This window comes from Triturus cristatus, chromosome 7 (assembly GCF_964204655.1).
Source record: "Triturus cristatus chromosome 7, aTriCri1.1, whole genome shotgun sequence".
Taxonomy (NCBI): Eukaryota; Metazoa; Chordata; class Amphibia; order Caudata; family Salamandridae; genus Triturus; species Triturus cristatus.
The window spans coordinates 1211843682-1211862928 of NC_140590.1; the positions used below are offsets into that span (position 1 = coordinate 1211843682).

At 44.2% G+C, this 19247-nt stretch overlaps 1 protein-coding gene across 1 annotated transcript in view; it reads left to right on the forward strand.

Moving 5' to 3' along the window:
* Positions 1-516: 516 nt before the first annotated feature.
* The window catches only part of LOC146811625 (uncharacterized), a 79141-nt gene continuing 60410 nt past the window's right edge, over positions 517-19247 (forward strand). The window contains exon 1 of the mRNA XM_085614516.1: positions 517-639. The gene's annotated coding sequence lies outside the window, so the exon portion shown is untranslated. The remainder of the gene's footprint in view (positions 640-19247) is intronic.

The window sequence follows — 19247 nt, forward strand, 5'->3', positions numbered from 1 at the left end:
ATAGAGCAGAGTGCCCCACCTCTGAAGGTACCTCAGTCTAGCCTGTGTTTCCAATTGCATTGTGATCATTGCGATTCTGCATGTGTGACTAATAAAGCCAAGCTATAAAGTACTTGAGTAAAAAAAAAAACACAGAACTGGATTAAGAGACGAAAGCCCAGTAGACATTTTTTCCAACAATTAACACAAATAAGCAGTTTACCCTTTTAATAAAGAACACCTTATTATCTAATATAACACAGGTCAACAGCAGTATGTTTTGGGTCGCTTCAAGTTCAGTTTCTATGTTGCCACTTAAAAGTCACCCAGTGGTTCTTCAGAACTAACGAATCTCCCAATGCGGACGGTATTCTGACCCGCGCCTCTGGGAACTCAACGTTCCATATTATAGCTCCTACAAGAATACAAGTCTTCTAGCCGAGTGCCAAGAGCGGCCGTTATCAGGCTAGGCTGCACGGTGTTAGTTTCTTGTTGATCGCAGCAGATTCTTCAAAGGCCGAGCCCGGCTGAAAGTGAGCAGAACGTTTTTAATTTGAACACGAAGTGCGTCACCCAGTGTATGCAGCCAGAAGTACGGGGAGGAGCTCTTTGTAATGTGACCCATTACTATTTTTCGCATTGTCTGCAGCGACGACAGAGGTAGGAGAGACAGCACCTAATTCTTGATGAAAGTGGGAAGGCTCACGTGATTGGCTAAAAGGGTGTTTAGAGATGAGACTAATATAGTCCTTACCTGCCACATAGAGCCGTATGTGCTACATTTTCATTGTCTTAGCCTGCTTAGGTGTGACACTCGATTGCATTATGCATGACACTTTATTGCTAGCAAAACCAAGCAGTGAAATCCATGAAATGAGACAAATGCCAAAAAGCACCATCTTTTGTTCAAAGAGAAGCTCTGGAAGTTGCACTGAATCGGCTGCACCACCCTTGTAGTGCTTACGCACGGCCATGAGAGCAGCTCTTGGATCAAAACACGTTTGTATTGTGGGCCAAGCAAAAATTCATCATCATAGCAGGCATTTTCCAAAGGTGTGGGATGGCGACACAAAGTGGGCGAGGTCGAACCTCAGATGTGTGGCACTGGCACAAGGTGAGCTCAACTCTGAGGTGTGTGGTCTGCTTCACGCTCTGTGCACCTGCCATTCACTGCAGGACTGCCTCGATGAACGCAGTCGGCCCAGTGCTGCAAGAGTGCACTGCAAGCGTGAGCTAATGACTGAGGGCAATTTCGAAAATAAGACCAGGGTTATGAATTGGGAGGAGTCTGTCTGTAACAAGCCAAGTTGGAGGGTGGATAGAAAGAACCATGTGACTAGGCAGTGTAAATGGAGGCGCACAGAGGGAGGTGAGGGGGTGGTAGATAGATCGATAGGCAAAGCAGTAGAAAAGGAACATCTGTCTATCTATCTCTCTATCTCTCTATCTATCTGTCTCTCTGTCTATCTATCTCTCTCTCTCTATCTATCTATCTATCTATCTATCTATCTATCTATCTATCTATCTATCTATCTATCTATCTATCTATCTATCTATCTATCTATCTATCTATATTTAAAAAACCTACTGGTGACTGCATAGTTACAGCCTTGTTATAGTTAGAGCCTAGTTTTCATAGACTGAGCGTTTCTCTAATTTTGCTGGTAGCTTTGGCGCAGTTTGACGAATCTTCACAAAATTTTCAAAACTAGTTTGCCACTTACTTCAGCTGTTGTCTTGACAGTTTTGGATTGATTTGTCAGCAGGGCTGAGAAGAATGAAAGGTCCCAAAACGTGTTTTCCCCATGCAATTTCTTTAGGGATTTTAGACACAACTACAGCCCAAACCACTAAACGGAATTACACCAAATTTAACAGAAAGCTAGATTTAGGTCCAGAAAGAGCCTTTTTGTAAACTGGGGTAAATCTGTTCAGTCGTTTAGGAGTTATTGAAGAAAAAAGATTTACAGATGTCTGGCTACCTACACTGAAAATTTCCTATGTATGGTGTACTTATATTTCAACCTAATCAAGAGCTCCAGAGAAATTTCAGAAAGTAGACAGCAGCCAACCTCCAAAAATGAGATGAGATATATTTCTGAAATTCCTGTTGCAGAAGAAAAAAACCTTTAAAATGCCGTGCCCACTGGGTGATTCACAGTTTTATAAAACAAATGTTCTCATCAATAGGTAGCTAAACTGGGTTTGGTAAGTGTGCAAGAAAGCCCAGGATTGCTCTAGCTTCATTGTCCTGGACTACCTGCCGTTTTTTAAACAGGTGCATCGGGAGGCAAACATAGAGAGACTTACCTCAGCCTACATGCGATGTAATGCAAAAAGCAAAGGGCTACTGTTTGTTGAGCTTAGTTTTAAAGTAAATTCTGGTAAAAAAGAAAGTCAATATTTCTTATTGTGTCTGGGCACATATTAACAGGCCACCAGGAGATAGACATTGCCACCATCCACAAGAACATGTGTTATGCCTGCTTTCACCTGAAGCTCGTGATGTGTAGTTCAGTTTGCAGTTCCATCTTGGCATTCTAAATTTCTTCTGGACAAGCTGTATTCTGCATTCCAAATGCACAATACATTTTTTGCCATGATAATCAAAATGAACAGATCGAATGAGCATAGCCAAAGGGTTCTCGTAAACATTAAACAAAGCAAGGCTTAAAGAAAAGTCAGTTGATAAAGCACAAAGTATCTGTTTGGAGGAGGAATTGAAGGCTCCTAAAAAGGACATATTAAGGGCCTCATTTACAAGGCCCCGTGTGCTGCTGGAACGTCACTTGTATTGATGTTCTGGTGGCACACACTGCAGTGCCATATCTACAAGCCACTTAAAGCCAATCTGCGTGGCTTTCCATGGCCTTATATATATAGTGTGAGACAATGCAGCGCTAGTCGTTGCGTTGCCTCACATTGTGCTGGGGAGGTGTGCCACGGGCGTTCTGGTGGGTGTTTCCACATAACTCCCATGGCATTTGATACATTCTCAGATTTACAATGCTCTGCAAACCTGGGAATGTGTCAAAAGCCTACGCCGTCGGAAAGGCACAATGAGGGAAAAAAAACTTTCTTTTTCCTCATTTTTTCCTTTCCTCCTACTATATTTCTTTCATTCAGCAGCACACATAGAAGGAGGAAAAAGCCTCATTTGATTGTTTTTGTGTAGGAAGGTGCAGGGGGGCACAGCATGTTCCCCCCTGTATGAATGCACCCCAGTTTCTGCAAAGCATGGACTTTACAGTCCCTGCTGGGCAGCAACTGTTTTTGGCGTTCACATTGCGGTACCCATTTTCAGTCGACCGCTGTAGGAATGTAAAAAAATAAAGCCCGCCACATAGAGAAACGCTTGTAATCTGGCAATTGGCCCAACCACGGGTTTGGCGGTACGGACCCAGCACCACACCGCCAAACTTGTTATCAGGCCCTTAATCTCCCAGTGCCTAAAAAGACAGCAAAAAGGAATGCTTCATTGTATAATGTAATTGGTGCTTATGTAAAGCGTTCTAATACCTTCGGGTAGAGTTCACGCTATATAAAACTGCAAAAAAGCAGCAAAAGAAAGTCTGGCATATCTCTGTCCAAGGCTAAATAAGAAGTCATCATCATCAAAATATCTTTATTCGGATATTGAAACATCCAAGAAAAGAACAATGCATTTACACATTTCATAATACAATAATGTGAACAAATAATCTTAAAATAATTAAAATAAGTCATTTCTGCAGGGTCTGTCCGGGGCCTTAATAATAGGATTACACGGGTAAAAAGGCTGCGAATTCATAGAGTTTTAAAGTGCAGGGTGCTAACATCTATAAAGTACGAGATACCAACACAGTAAAATTATTTAAAATGCATGATCATAGCCAGTTTAAAACAATACTTTATAAAATAAGCTATAACATATTAAAACGTCCTAAAACATCCCAAATACACTGTACCATACAATTCATAATTTACATACATCCTCGGTAATGTCTACTGTTGTGTGCAGAATGTAAACAAAGTTTAAAAGGGAACTTTTAATCATAGAACCCAACCCTCTGTGTCCAACAAGCAAAGTTGCTTACGCCTCACGTCTAGACTTCCTTAATTTTGCAGCTAATCTTAAAAAGTTCACAAGGTAAGGGGTTCCGAGGAGAGTTTCAGGTATAGGAGTGCTACCCTAACTTGGCTAAATTTATTCACTCTTAGGATGGTTTTTAAGAAAACTGCCCGCGGGTATTCGTATAATGGACAAAAGAATATAAAATGGAGGGTATCCTGCGGAGATCCCAGATCGCAGCCGCATGGACCCTTTGATCCAATATCTCTTGTGAACCCTGCGGGGACAGCTAAGATGTGATGTAAAAGATCCAGTCTGAATCTGGTCATTAAAAATCTATCATTTTTATTATATATCTGCGCCAGGTAAGGTTCTAAACCTGCAACAGATTTCGTTAATATGTGCGATCGCACTGACCCTTTCAATAATTCACTGTCTTCCCGGGCGCAGGCTAGACGCCTGAGGTGTTCTGCTTTTATAACTATTTTTAGCTGGGGCGTCAAGGACGTGGGCTCATCAAAAGAACTAGCAAAGCCCAGCCACTTCAGCGTATCCTTCACATATTTGAGCCACGGTATCCTATGTCCTTTGTCCCTATTTATACAATCTTTGATTATTTTTCTACTTAGACTAGCCTCAGGGTTGGTCCAAATTTTAATCCAACACATTATTGGTTTAATGCTTAGTCTATCAGTAATGTAAGGGAGCCCTAGCTCCTCGTGAACAATGTGGGCCGGAATACTTTGAGGGACTTGCAGAATCCTTCTAAGAAACTTATTTTCCTCCAATTGTATCATGAATCCCCAAACCTCACTCCCATACATAATTTTGGAGCAACAGATTGCGTTATATAAATTCAATATTTCATTCAGTGACCAGCGGCCTAATCTCGTAGCTCGATTCATAATTGAGCCCATTATACTCGACTGTTGTTTACATTTTTCTGAGATTAGTGTGTTAAAATTGAGGTGTCTGTCGAAAATTATCCCTAGATAATTAAAGACCTCGACCTTTTCTAGTTTGTGGCCCCCAATTTTAAAAATAAAATTCCTCGTTGGTCTTTTTCCTGCTTCCATAACGTATGATTTTGTTAAATTGGGAGATAGGTCTAAATTTGCCATGAACCCACAGAAGCCATCAATAAGAGACTGCAGTCCCCTCCCTGTGCGTGACAGGAGTACTGCGTCGTCCGCGTATAAGAGGACAGGTATGCTTCTGTTGCCCACTCTAGGACAATCTACCCCCAGCTCTCCAAGTGCTTTGTCCAAACCATTTATATATAGCGTGAATAAAAAGGGCGCCAGGATGCAACCTTGTCTCACACCCCTAGTACATGAGAAATGGTCAGTGAGGTTCCCCTCATTACTGTATCTGACCTGGGCTGTTGTGTTCATATGTAATGATTTTAAAATGAATATCAGACCTGGATCGACCCCTAACAGCTCTAAAATCTCCCACAGCTTTTCCCGGTTAACCCGGTCAAAAGCTGCTGTCAGGTCCATGAAGGCTAGAAAGACTGTCCCCTCGCCTGCCACGGTGTACTTTGCCACCAAGTTGTATAGATTAAGGCATTGATCCGAGGTAGAACGGCCCATTCTAAAACCATACTGGGTATCGGTAATGATTTCATTCTCCTCTGCCCAGTCCATTAGGCGGTTTAGGATTACCTTCCCTAGAACCTTTGCTGACACGTCAATTAGTGAGATCGGGCGATAACATTGAGGGTCGCACTTGTTGCCCTTTTTAAATAGGGGAACAATGCTAGCAGTTGACCAAGACCTGGGCATTCCCATTTCAACTACCGTGTTAAAAACTCTCGTGAGTATAGGTGCCCACAGGTCGACCTGGGACAAAAATAGGTCGGGGGGGATCCCATCCGGCCCTGGGGCCTTATTCCGTGTCAGGGCGTGTATTCCATCTTTGATCTCACCCACTGTAAACTGCGACCAAGAGCTTGGTAAAATGCCCACATCTGTAATTTGTCGGGCAATGGTGCTGCCATGATTATACAGATTCTTAAAATGAGAGACCCATGCTTCAGGCAGGACATTGCAAGCCACCTTCTCATTATTCGGTGCTTGGAAACTGGGGTCATTAATCACCTTCCAAAATCTCGACATATCTCTCTTCTCAGCTCATCAAGAACCATGTATAGAAATGTTTGTGTCTCAAACTTAGGCCTAAAGACTGCTTGAAAAACATCTAAAACTCTAATGCTCTCTAAATAGTTGTATTGTTGTGTATTCACAAGGCAGTCTATGTATTCTATTGTTAAAGGAAGTAAAGCTGTAGGACACACAATTGTCAGTATGGTTGGATCAGCTCCTTTCTATTTCAGCCACTGGTAAACCTTTGCCTTTTTTCCAACCAAAGGAGATCTTACCCTCCCTCAGTGATTGACTTAAAAGCTAGTTAAACTAACACTGCCAATATGACAGGCCAATCTAATTGCATTTAACCTACCAAGGATATAATGGTAAGCCAGATTTACGTTTCTTTACCTCGTTCTCAAACATGATGGTTTAACTTGTTGAAAATGATTGAAGTAATTCACTTCTGACCCTATTATAGAAGTGGTAAAGCTGTGCTAGGTCTGCACAGACTTCAAAACATATATATAAGCTAATACCATTTCATTATTATCTAGTTAGAAATCAGATAGATTGTTGCAAAAATGTTGCATTAAAGGGACCATTTGAGTCTCACATTGTGGTATAGAGAGTCACTGATAGTCTGGTACTAAGAGTGAAGCTGTTTTATCTGTACTTCGGCTGATGGAGAGAACTGCAAGGATTGCTGTTTCAGTGAAGCAAAAGAAGGCCCTTGCATGTGCGTCAGGGAGTGAAATTGAAAACCTTGCCTCACATTAATACTAACTTATGCTTGTCCCTTGGCTCCAAAGCTACCAGGGTAATGTATGTAACTGGTAACTTATCATTGCAATGTGGGAAAGGATGCATGAGTGTTGTGTTGCCTTTTGCGACACCACCAACCTACATCTTACCGACAGCCTCGGAGAATTGTTCCAGGGGCTGTAAGACTCTTTAGATCTTCTGTGGTTTGACATCTTCCAAGGCCAATCACTTGCACCAGGAGGAGGTACACTTGCACCATAAGAAGGTAAGGGGAAAAAAACGGACGCATAATTGTACAGCACAGAGAATTACAAAACATCAATAACTGTAAAGCAGACCAGGGTCCCCTTTACAGATAGGGCGCCCTTTTCCTGTTTCCTCCATGGCGTACAAGGAAAGTGCACCCTATTAGGAAGAATGCACCTCCCTTTGTGCAGGTGACAGTCACCTGCACTTTTAAAAGGGATTAGAGATCCCCCTGCAGGCGAGTGCAGTGAGTGATGACACCACCAGCAAGAAAATGTCTGAGGGTCCATGGGACCCTTTTCAGTTCTTGAGAAGGCTGCCCTCTGGGGCACACTGACAGTGTGCCACCTTTTTGTTGCGCACATTCAGAAGACCTCCCAATGGCATGTATGTCTCTGCGTCGATATTGGCAGTATGGCTTGGGCGCAGATGCAAATTGATTCCCTAATTTGCATGGGGCCACACCCCCATGCAAATTAAGGAACGTTCTCTCTCTATAGCGCCAGCGTTACATGTGCGCTAGTGCTATCTGTATTACAGAAGGGGCTGCACAAGTGCATGCTGACCCTTCTGTAATACCAAAGTGCCCTGTGGTGCACAAAGCAGACCCACATGCCTGTTGCGCCCCTGGGGCACTTTGTGTAACACGGACTCAGGGGCCCATATTATAGGATCTCTTGTATATAGGGGTGGGCGGAACTTGCATAGTCGCGCTACGCAAAGCTCCGCGAAACGGTAAAAAATCTCTGCGAGCACGCAGAGTTCCACGATCATGCGGAATTTCTTGTTCCGCCCATTCACAATGCTTTTTTCCTGTTCGCGAACTCTGTTTGCGTGCTCGGGGGGAAATATCTCGTGAACATGCATTTTGAAAGCGCAAACAAGCAAAAAATTCCACAAAGCCGCGGATCGCGGAATTTTTGGCAATTCCGCGTTCTCCACGGAATGCAAAATTACCCAAATTCCACGAGCAGAACAGAATTTACCGCCCAGGCCTAATTTTGATACAAACGCCAAAGCATGCGGGTCTAATTTGGGACTGTCAGTCTCTTTGTTGTCTAAATTTGCCCTTTGTCATCCTACATGTTGCTTCTTTATACCTTCCCTGTCCACTGCATGCCATACATAGCTGTTTGAAGAGGAATTGGCTGCATCAGGTATTGGTACTCGGTCCTTAGTCCTAAGGTGAATCATATATTCTAACATGAAGTAAGAATCATTGACATTTCCTTTACCCGTGAAAGCTGCTTGTGGAGTACCCAGGAGCCACTGAACCTATAAGTCACGTGCCTTGTGTTTTTTCTTCTTTTGAATCAGGGGGGGTCCCATTGGGGTCAGGTTCTTATCTGCTCTCGATTCTATTGTGGTTTAACCAATCTCCGTCTTTGCCAACAGCATTGTCCTCAACTCTAGTTCCATTAAAAACTTCACTCTTCATATAAGTATCACAGTATTAATTTTGAAGTTTGGGGGTTTAGCCTGCCGTCATGTTCAGCATCCGAAAGATAGACATGACCATGGTTTGGGATGTCTTTCATTCCTTCAGACCATCAGCTTGCACCTTGCATGTCTCAGGGTTTGGCCAGTCATTCCTGAGAATGCCCCACTCCTTGTGCTGCATTCATGGTTCATGCTACATTGAGGGTAATGGAAAGGATGATGGTGAGACATCCCAAGCACCTCTTTAGCAAGCATCCGGCATGTCTGCCTGCATCAGGGAAATTCACATGGATTGTTCCATGCTCTGTATAATTGTATAAATATTAATTTATTATGCACAAAAAATCAATTTCACTCTACAAATTCGGGATGCCCTCTTGAAAAGGGGAGGAAGAAATACCTGGCTATTTGCACATCAGTGATTGTTGTCATCTGTAATGCTCACACTCATTGGTGTCATCTGTAATACTCACACTCACTGAATAAAGGAAATGTTTTTAATGCCTTTCTGAACCTTGATAAAGTGGGCTCAATTTAATTTCTTCTGGTATAAAATCACATATTTGTGACCCCGGAATTGAAAACCTTAGGTTCCATTTCCAGTGCAGCTCAGTCTGTGTGATATTTAATGAGATGAAGCTCTTCAATCGATGGTATTGGGAAATCTTGTCTCCTTGATATTTAGGGGTATATCACCTTGAGGCTTTTGAATACAAGCCATGCCAGTATGCATGTAATACCCCTACCCACTGAAAGCCAAAGAAGAGCAGTTAAGGCAGCTCTAATGCTCTTGGAGTTTTTCAACTTAAGGACTATTTGAGCTGCCATATTTGGTACTGTTTGAGTTACTTGATCTGGCCATTGGGTAGTCCTTCCAAAATCCTGTTGCTTTAGTCTAATCTGGCATTTATGAGGGAACTTCCTATTATCTTATGATGTGATTATTCAATACTGGGGGGCAGATTTTCAAGCCACTTGTGATGACTTTACACTGCCGTTGTGTCACTTCTGTGACGCAGCTGCGTCGTAAACAATGCGCCACATTGCGACATATTTCCAATGTGACGCGTCTAGGGAGATGCGTCAAGTTGTAAAGCCCTGTGCTACATTATACCTGCGTCAGGTATAATGTATGTAGGGCGGGCGTTCTGTCGAAAGGAAGCCTTGTAAAAGTGACGGAGCGAAATCTACAAGATTGCACTGAGTCACTTTTACGACGCCACTGCATCAGAATCTTACGCCTGTTTGAAGCAGGCGTAAGAAGTGACGCAGCATGTTAGGAATAGGCATTCCTAACCATTGCTGGAGTTGCTTCGTGCTTGCAACATGAATATAGATGCTGTTCTACAAACTCACTGGACTCAAGGTTACATTGTGTGCTTTATTGAGACCATAATGGTCTTTGGATTGTGCCCAGCATAGCTGATGAACACAACCTGCCACGTAAATGTGCTCCATTTAAATTAGTCCTTGCCAAACTAATTAAAACCATTCTTCACAGCAGGTGGTATTGAAGTCATGATATTCGAGACAAAATGTTTTCATGCGCAGCGTGCCGTTGTCACTCATGAGCCTCTCGAGCTGCACTGCTACACTGTGTCAAGCAGTTCACCGGTAACTGCTACATTTTTCATCCTACTAAATTTCACCATTTCTCTCAATGCTCTTACATTTCATTAAGTTACCAACAATGTGAAGAATGTTATAGCGAAAATAAGCAGCCCTAGACAAGCATGCTGTTTTCTTCCAAACAAGTGATTAGACTTCTAGTCCTTGCTTTGCTGGCTGATCCACGTTGTGTTAACCTGTGGGACCTGGGCTGTTCTGCATATATCATGGCTTCTCCACGCTTGTTGTGGGTTCCTTGTGATTTGCTTGGCGTACCACCAGATTCCCTCCCAAGTTCTGTGTTTTCAGGGAGCCCGCATCCGACCTCTGTTGTGGGCTGTATGTCCTTCCAGCTAGCGGCAGCACAGGCTCCTACTGTGGTCTGCTTTTTAGGTCTCGCCTAGCATTGCAGTGCGCATGCGTTGCTCGTTCTGCAAGGCATATTGTAGTAGGATAGGTTTTAGAAGTGGAGTGGAACCCGCGCCCCTTGTTTTCATTGGCTTGCATCATCGTCCATGGTAAACGCTGTTTTTTGATTGACAATGAGGCTTATTAGTCCCTCCTTGTTACCGTCCTGTCTCCTTTTGGGACAGCCCATCCGGACTGGATCTTTCACTTGCGGCGTTACACTGTCTCCTTTATTAGTGGGTAAGCACTCTTTTGTGTTCATTCTGCTTTAGCAAGGGCGCTTGCGCTTCACGGGCCGGCCGCCATGTACCGCGCTATAGCACAGCACTTGTTTTTTTATATTTTCTAATGCTTTTTTTATTTACTTTTTTTTCACTTTGGCGGCACATACGCTTTACCGTCAGCCATTTTAAGATAAAGCGTGGGCGCCGCGAGTGTTGAAAAAGTAAAGAAATAGATGTTTTTCTATTTGTTTACTTTTGCTACAATCGCGGCACCCGCGCTTTACTTTAATATGATTAAAGGTAAAGCGCGGGTGCCGCGATTGTTGAAAAAGTAAACAAATAGAAAAAAATGAATTTCTTTACTTTTACTACAATCGCGGCACCCGCGCTTTACTTTAACATGGTTAAAGGTAAAGCGTGGGTGCCGCGATTGCTGCAAAAGTAAAGAAATAGAAAAAAATATATATTTATTTACATTTTCAACAATCGCGGCACCCGCGCTTAACTAAAGTAAAACGCGGGTGCCACGATTTTTGAAAAAGTAAAGAAATAGATTTTTTTTCTATTTCTTTACTTTTGCAGCAATCGCTGCACCCGCGCTTTACCTTTTACCATGTTAAAGTAAAGCGCGGGTGCCGCGATTGTAGTAAAAGTAAACAAATAGAAAAAAAGAGTGGCCTGCCATTTTTTTTCCTATTTGTTTACTCTTGTCTACCATGCCATAGGTTACAAACTCGCAATTGCGTCACCTATAGCATTGTAAATACTTGTTATTTGTTGCTTCGGAGAAAATGCCCGCTGCCTTTCAAGTACAACATGTAAGCCTTAGTCCAGAACTAAAACCCAGCCAGTTTCGATGTTTTATTAAACATTATATAGCCCTGTTGGAAATTATTTGATCGGTCCCCCAATAAAGTAATGGAATGTAAATTGGCTGTAGTTCTGATTTTAAAGCCCCGATTGCCCGGTCTCAACATTTGCCTTTGTTCTGCAGCAGAGGGGAAAGTTTTGATCTTATTAAGTATTTCCAGGCCCACAGTAGATGGAGGGGGCAGTGCTCGCAGCTAGGTCTGGCCCGCGAGCGCAGAGCGCGCCCCTGCTGTAGGTCAGAGGTCACGCTATGAGCCCGCACTTGTAAACAGTTGATGGATTGCACCAGCAGCAATCCTCCTATCACCAGAGCTGGAGGGTTGTCTGCCTACAGACTGCCTTTATAGGCTGGAACAAAATGCTCACCCGACATATGGTTGAAAGCCCACCTTTATAACTATTGTGAGAAGTTGGCCTGGTATATGCTGTCCACTAGTTATAGTGGGCACCTTGCACCAGTCCAAACAACCCCTTTTTGTTTATAGGTTAAAGACAACCTTTATTGAAAGCTATCCTAGTGGTAGCTATGGAGAGCAGCCTTCAGGCTAAGTCTTGAAGGAATGTAAAGCAGCTTGTTTTACCAGTCTATAATCTCTTGAGTGCCTAAATGAAAAACAATCACACCAGGTATATATATAAAATATATGTATTTATTTCTAAACACACCCTCCTAGTCTCTTTATGAGGCTAGAGGTCAAAACTCATAAGTTACACTTCAAATATGACAGTAATAAGCACACATACACGTCAGGCCCTAGGGGCGACTTAACTAGACACAAGGCCTAGAGCCTGTAGAATCACTGGGACCCCAAGGAACCATCCAAGGTAGTGAAACAGGGGACCCACAGGGGCCGTGTGCAGTGTGAGAACACAGCAGCGAGCTCCTGTTAGCTTCTATGGGCAAAGTCGCGGTTACATTTTTAAAGATTAAGGACACTTCGGAACGAACTAGGACCAAACCCCTTGGGACTTAGGAATTTCTAGGGCCAACACCCATGGGAGCACCGGAGTACTCGTGTTACCTCTCCCAGGGAAGCCGGGTGCCTAGGTGTCAAATGGTGTCGGGTCGCGTCGTCGATTTCAATGGGAGCTGGCAAAGAAGTGCTGCTGCCGGGAAGATGCTAAGTGTCCGAAGAGATCCAAGCCTGGATCGAAGATGAGAAGAAACTGAAAGCAGAAGGGACAGATTCTGGGTCACTTGCCAGTGACCAGGAAGAGGATAGGCGGATGCCCACCGATGTCGGGTGTTTCAGGTGAAGAAGGGGAAGCTTGACTCTTCAGCCACGAGGACCAGAAGGAGTCCAGGACAACCAGGCACTGGATTCGAGCTGTCCCACAAAGGATGTCGAGTGCTGCTGCGTCGGTGCCGGGATTGGACACAACAAGCACTGGCAACAGCAACCCACGCAGAAAGGAGAAGATGCTTCGGTGCAGACCAGCAAGGTCTGAGGGACTCACCACTTGGTTGGGAGTCAGGGCACTTCTGGAGCAACCAGGGAAGCCCAAGGAAAATCAAAGTTACCTTCACAGGGACCCACCAGTCGACGGACCAGGGATCGCGAAGGGACCTCAAGAGGAAACTCAAAATGGCGGCCCATGGGTCACTCAGGGTGACTAGGCTGACAATCTTTGGTGGATTCTCTGCTCGAGGTGGGAGCTACAAGTAACCCCAAGCACGACTTCAAGAGACATCGAAAAGTCAATGCACTTGCAAAAGTGCACGGTGACCAGGAGTTCCGGTTCCACGCTACTCATGAGGGCTGCAGGTCTCAGCTTTGCTGGGGACTCGGGTTTGCCTCTGAGATGTATGTAAATCCTCTTCCTGGGCTGCAAACACTTCGGAGTCCGGTGGGAGCTTCGGAAATGCAGACCTGCAAAATGCTTCGTTGGTGCCTGCCAAGCAGGGGAGTCACTCCTTGACACCAAAGGAGATTTCTTCAGTCCTCTAGTCTTTAGTAGAGCGTCAAAGTTCCAGGATTCAGCTTCAGAGTTTTGTCCAGGGATATCTAAAGTTCTGTTTACAGAGGTTTCTTACTTACACCTAAGGGAGGGGTTGGACTAGCTCTAGGGACCCACCTATGGGAGAGTACACCCATTTCCTTTGACCAGTTTTGCGCCAGAGCAGGGGCTGGAAGCCCCTGAACCAGTGTGAGCTGGACTATGCACTGGGTCCCCAAATGTGCCCCCAGTGCATGACATCACAGCACTCTGAGAGTGCTCCCACCCAGCCCCAATACACATCAGCCTGTCTGGGAGGTGGTTACACCTCCCTGTGACAGGAAACCTATTGTCCATGCGTCCCCTGATGGCGTTTCGGTCAGCAGAGAGAGGCCACACTTGTGTCTGTGACTGCAGCATCCATTTTGTCATGCCAGGGCTCTGTTAGGTTTCTACCGAGTATACCAGTACTGCCATGTCTCTCCCTCTAGAAAGGTGGGATCATATCCTCATATCAAAAACTGATGTGGGGTATGATTCCAAGGTGTTTGACACCAAACACAACGTGTTTCCGTGCAGCCAGTCCAAAGTTAGCATTAACCGTTTAAGATATAATGCACTTAAAAGTATATGGTCAGGCTGCACCACTGACAACCCCAGTGGCTACAGAGGGGCTCAGCTCATGCCTGGGCACCCTCTCACATATAACCAAGCACTCTGCCTTCAGGATTGTTAAGGCCTGCCATAGGAGTGACTGATAGGTTTGTATGTGCAGTGATAGGTGAGGCATAGTGAACCTATACCCCAGTAAGGGGTGCATGCACCACCTTACCCAGGCTGCAGTAGCAGACCTGTGGTGTTATTTTGGGTGGCTTTCCAGGGGTGGCATAATACATGCTTCAGCCCCTGGTAGGCCTCTGGGGTACCTATGCCCTGGGTACATAGTATACCATATACTAGGGACTCACAAGGGTACCTCAGGATCCAATCTGTGGTGTACCTAAAGTACATGCAATCAATTTAGAGAGGAAGCAGCTAGGCTGGGGCCCTGAATAGCAGGGTCCCAGCCAGACTAAAGTCGAAAAACAGTGAAACACCAGCAAAAAGTGGGGGTAACCATAAGAGGCAGATCCTACTCTCCTTGAAATATGTTACAACGTGTTTATTGTGTTTTTAAATGATGTTTCAGCAGTTGACACCCTTGCACCTATTATTATTTCTGTTGAAGGTGGTATATTTCCTTTTTTTTGTTCAGAATTAGCTAATACATTACTTATGTTTTTAACACGCCGATTGTGGGTGGGGGCTGGCAGCGACCAAATGTGAATGAGGCGTCAAGGGCAGGTGAATTAACTGGGAACCGGAAGAGTCCGTCTCTGGCTGGTCAAGAGGCCCTGATCACTTCCTGATGTGACAGGGGTGGCCTCAGGCCAGATTTACATGAATTGTCAGTTTTTTAAGCCCTCGAGGTAACCCATCCTGTTCGGGGCCCTTTGAAGGCCCTCAGGCACCGGCTTCGAGGTGCGGACCCATGTCCCGTGCTTTTACTCTTTAAGCTGCTTGCTTTCAGCACTACTGTGCCACAAATATGAAAAAAAATGTGAAAGCATACACCACGGATGGAAGCTTATGAGCCACCGGCCTTATGGAACCGACCTTTTTGGCTTTTATCGAAATCTAGCACTTAATTATTTAAAAGGTTACCAATTCACTGATTCATTTATTTAATTCAATCTCTTACCGAAGTTGAGATAATTTTGATCGACCCCACTGAATCATCACTACCTGTTGATTTCTTTTGATGCATGAACTACACACAATTGTCTCCCTCCTCCCCAATTCATGTGGAAAGACCATTGTGGAGCTGGTGGTTTTTCATACTGCTCCTGGGGTTGATTATAGTTCCACTGCACAGAAAGTACTGCACTGGTCTCTCACAACCCAGCATGGTTATATATAGTGACTTCAGTTTAGTGATCATTGATGCTATAGCTATGAGTTGCTCCTCTTGCAACAATACCACTTGCACCTAATTTGGGAAAGGACAACATACCTAGCGTAGCAGTATCATTTCACCAATATATTGGAAGCATTTTTAGTCACTGTTCGCCAGCATGTCAAACATAGCAAGCCTTGCACAGGGCTTGCCTAACATCCTGAATCATTGAATCCCCAAAAAGAAGGGTGTGGCAGACTGATGTTAAAGCTATCCCTTGGAAACAAAAAGACAAGGGCAGTCAAGACCACGCCTTTGATAAACAAGCATTTGCAATGCAATAGGTCTCGCATTTACGCAATTTTAAGCTATTGGCATTGTAAATGACAATGACTTTTATTTAAGTTATAAAAACAAGAGCAAAAATAAAAGGCATTGTTATTTGTAATGTGAATAGCTCAAACTCGCGTAAATGCGAGACCTTTGCATTGCAAATGCTTGTTTCCTGAGGTTTGGGCTCTGGCCTTGGACTCAGATTTCAGCTCTGACCTGCCTCAGGACTCTGGGCTTAGAGGACATGGGAGTCTTTACCTGGGGACCCCAGGAATGGTACCTCAGTTTTCAGTGTCTCATTTTTTAACTTTGTTCTTCACATTCTGCAAGCATTCGCTGTGTTGTGTGATGGACTCGCCCACACCTGGGTCCCCTGGTTCCCTAGTAGGCCATTTGCTCAATTTTTCTGGAGCTGGTGTCAAGTTGTTTGCAGGGTTTGGGACAGTGATGCTTCCTGCTGGTGGGGTCTATTCTTGGTGTTTCTGTCTCCCTCCCTTCTCCTCGGTGTGACAGCAGATGCCTGTTGGTGGGACTGCACTAGCCCCAGTACTATTCATCACTTTCAGCAAAGTTTGACAAGGTTTTTCTGCACAATAACTTTGTGACTCAGGCCAGCCGCCAGACAATAAAAGGCATGCCCGGTGCTCCGAATCTGCACTGGAATTCCTTTGGCCCTGAGTACCCGTGCGCCGATCGGGAGCAGCGAGACGCGCTTCTTGCGCTCCCAATGTTATTTATGGCCTTTGCGTGCCCTCTAGTGGGGATATGTCAATAACCCGCTCACGCTGTCCCGACGCCTTTAAAGTATACACCTCGAATAGACTGCTGAAGTGCGTTCCCTCATGTGATAATCCAAAAAATAGGCAAACCTGTGGGCGCAACATGACCATAAAGCAATGACAGACGGATAAGCACAAATATGAACAGTACCTCAATGGGATAAGTTAACTAAGAGACTCATCTGTGCTCTACTGGGGCTAGAAAGAGGAGCATTGATGAGAGACAAGGACTATTATGGCACATTATGTCTTCTGATTGGTTTAAGTTGTGTTTGACTTCAATTCCTGGTGGTTCATGGGAAAGATAGTTTTTTGTTAAATGTTGAAGCTTCTGTAGTCAAAATAAAGGGAGAAAGATGAGCATAATCCTCGCCTCCAGTCCTGACTTAAGTTTGGGTGGGAGTTGTTATATACTGCTTTACATACATGGACAGCAACTGATATATATCAACTGATAAATATGATCGCAGACCATGGCTAGTATTAGGAGCCCTCAGTTACTGAAATGCATGATGTGGAATGTGCGATGCTTTAGAAACCCTGAGATGATCAGACAGGTTCTGACACACCTGGACAGGCACAGACATTACTCTCACTCCTCATGAGTAATCCAGTGCTAGACGGTAATGTCCCCTAATGATCGCAGGAAGTGATGACAGACTGTGTAAACAGCACGCGCATGACATCCTGGGAAAAGGAAGTCGAGAGCAGGAGATTCTGACCTTGTGCTCAGCAGCTCAAGAGCTGAGGAAATGGAGTGAGGCAGTTGTGAACGAAAGCATGAGTTTCATTCGTCCCACCACACATGCGAAGAGAAAGGATGGGAAGTACAGAGAGCTGAACAGGTTATTTTGGTCTCTTTCGGCCTGGCGTAGTAAAATCCGAGCCTTTAAAGATTATGTAGTTTGAGCTCATGCGTCTCTTCCACTTCATGACTCGTTCTTGAGGTGTATTCTATATCAGTAGGGAGTATTCCTGCCTTTGGTAAAGGACCTGGCTCCTGGTCATGTCATCAAGTCCAATTCCTGCCCATTTGGCATCACTATATTCATTTCACTGCATCTCTCTGCCTTGTGCATTTTCCCCTGGGGCACACAGGGCCTTCTCTAAATAAAACCTTTTTTTGCAGTTTAAACACGAACATTACCCAGTTGCTCCCTTTACTAGGTTGGTATTGTTTAGCAGCCCATGGGCCTCATTACAAGTGTCCGGTGTCAGATGTGATAATTCTCACATCCCAAAAAATCTGACCCGAGGTGGTCGGAATTTATCAAAGGTGCTAATTATCACCCATGCTAGTATGCTGACTTTTGAGGGAACATGCAAATGTTGGTGCTTGCTTACTGCACAAGCACCCACATGTCCCACAGTCCCATTAAACACCAGACCTTTTACTCTTGTAAACGATTGCCAATTCTAAAATAAAGGTGCTATATTTATTGCACCTGGTAACTTGTTCTTGTTCTTAGGTGTGATGTTTGGATTTTTCACAATCCTCCGACTTCAGTGATGTACCATTTAGGGCAGCACTAACACTCTGAAAATTGTCCAAGCGTCACTGGCCTGAATGCCTTTCTTAGACATGTTCATGCTTTCTTGCCTGGGTGCTTATGTGTGACATTTCCATGGTTTATGGCATGGTCACGTATGTGTGACATTTCCATGCTTTCTGGCCTGGGTGCTTGTGTCAGAACATCATTTACTGTGCTTTCAAAGTTAATACGGTTAAATATGTAATGAAAAATGTGTTGTGTACCATTTTGGTCTTTCTTTTTACAAATTTTTCTTGAGGGGAGAATCCCACCCAAACTCTTCTAGCAGTCATTAGGCTCGCTGCGATCACTACACACCGTTTGGGGGATGGTCTAACAAAACCTGCCTGGGTTCCCAGTCTGACACTGAGTGTCAATTAATTAATAATTGTTGTGAATCGCAGTGCCACCACACTCTGCTTTTGTAGTAACACTGGAAGCCAAAGCTTAAAAGTGAGCCAAACAGTAAAGACTTTGTGTGTCTTTCAAGTGAGCAGGGGTAAGATTTGGAAAAGGTGTGAATTTGGGTAGGCAAAGTAGGATCCATTTGGGTTGTACTTGTAATCAGTCATGGTAATAGATGTGCAGATGCAGAAATGCCTATGGTGCAAAGTTTGCAAATAAATATTGTGCTTGTTTAAAACTGTGCCTATTAGATGAATTGACATCACACTTTACACATGTCTAGCCAGCTTTCTTTCACTTTGCTTCCCTAGAATGTCACACACTGGGCAGAAGAAAACTTCAAGTTACTTCACAACATTTAAGCCCAAAGTTGATGAAGAGCCTGTGAGCAAACTTGCTAGAAAAGATCATATACTTACAATGGATAAAGGGAACAAGGAAGATGATGAAGTGCGAGAGAAAGCACTAGACAGTTACGCCACTACTAGCGGTATTGTTATCACCCTTACAGAAGGAAAGACACAAATAGTTTTCTTAGAGATGAGCAGCATCATGCTGTGGAGATTGAGACAGAGGAAACACCAAGCACTAGCAAACAGTTTGACACATTATCACTTAAGCCACATTCAGACAGAGTTTTTAG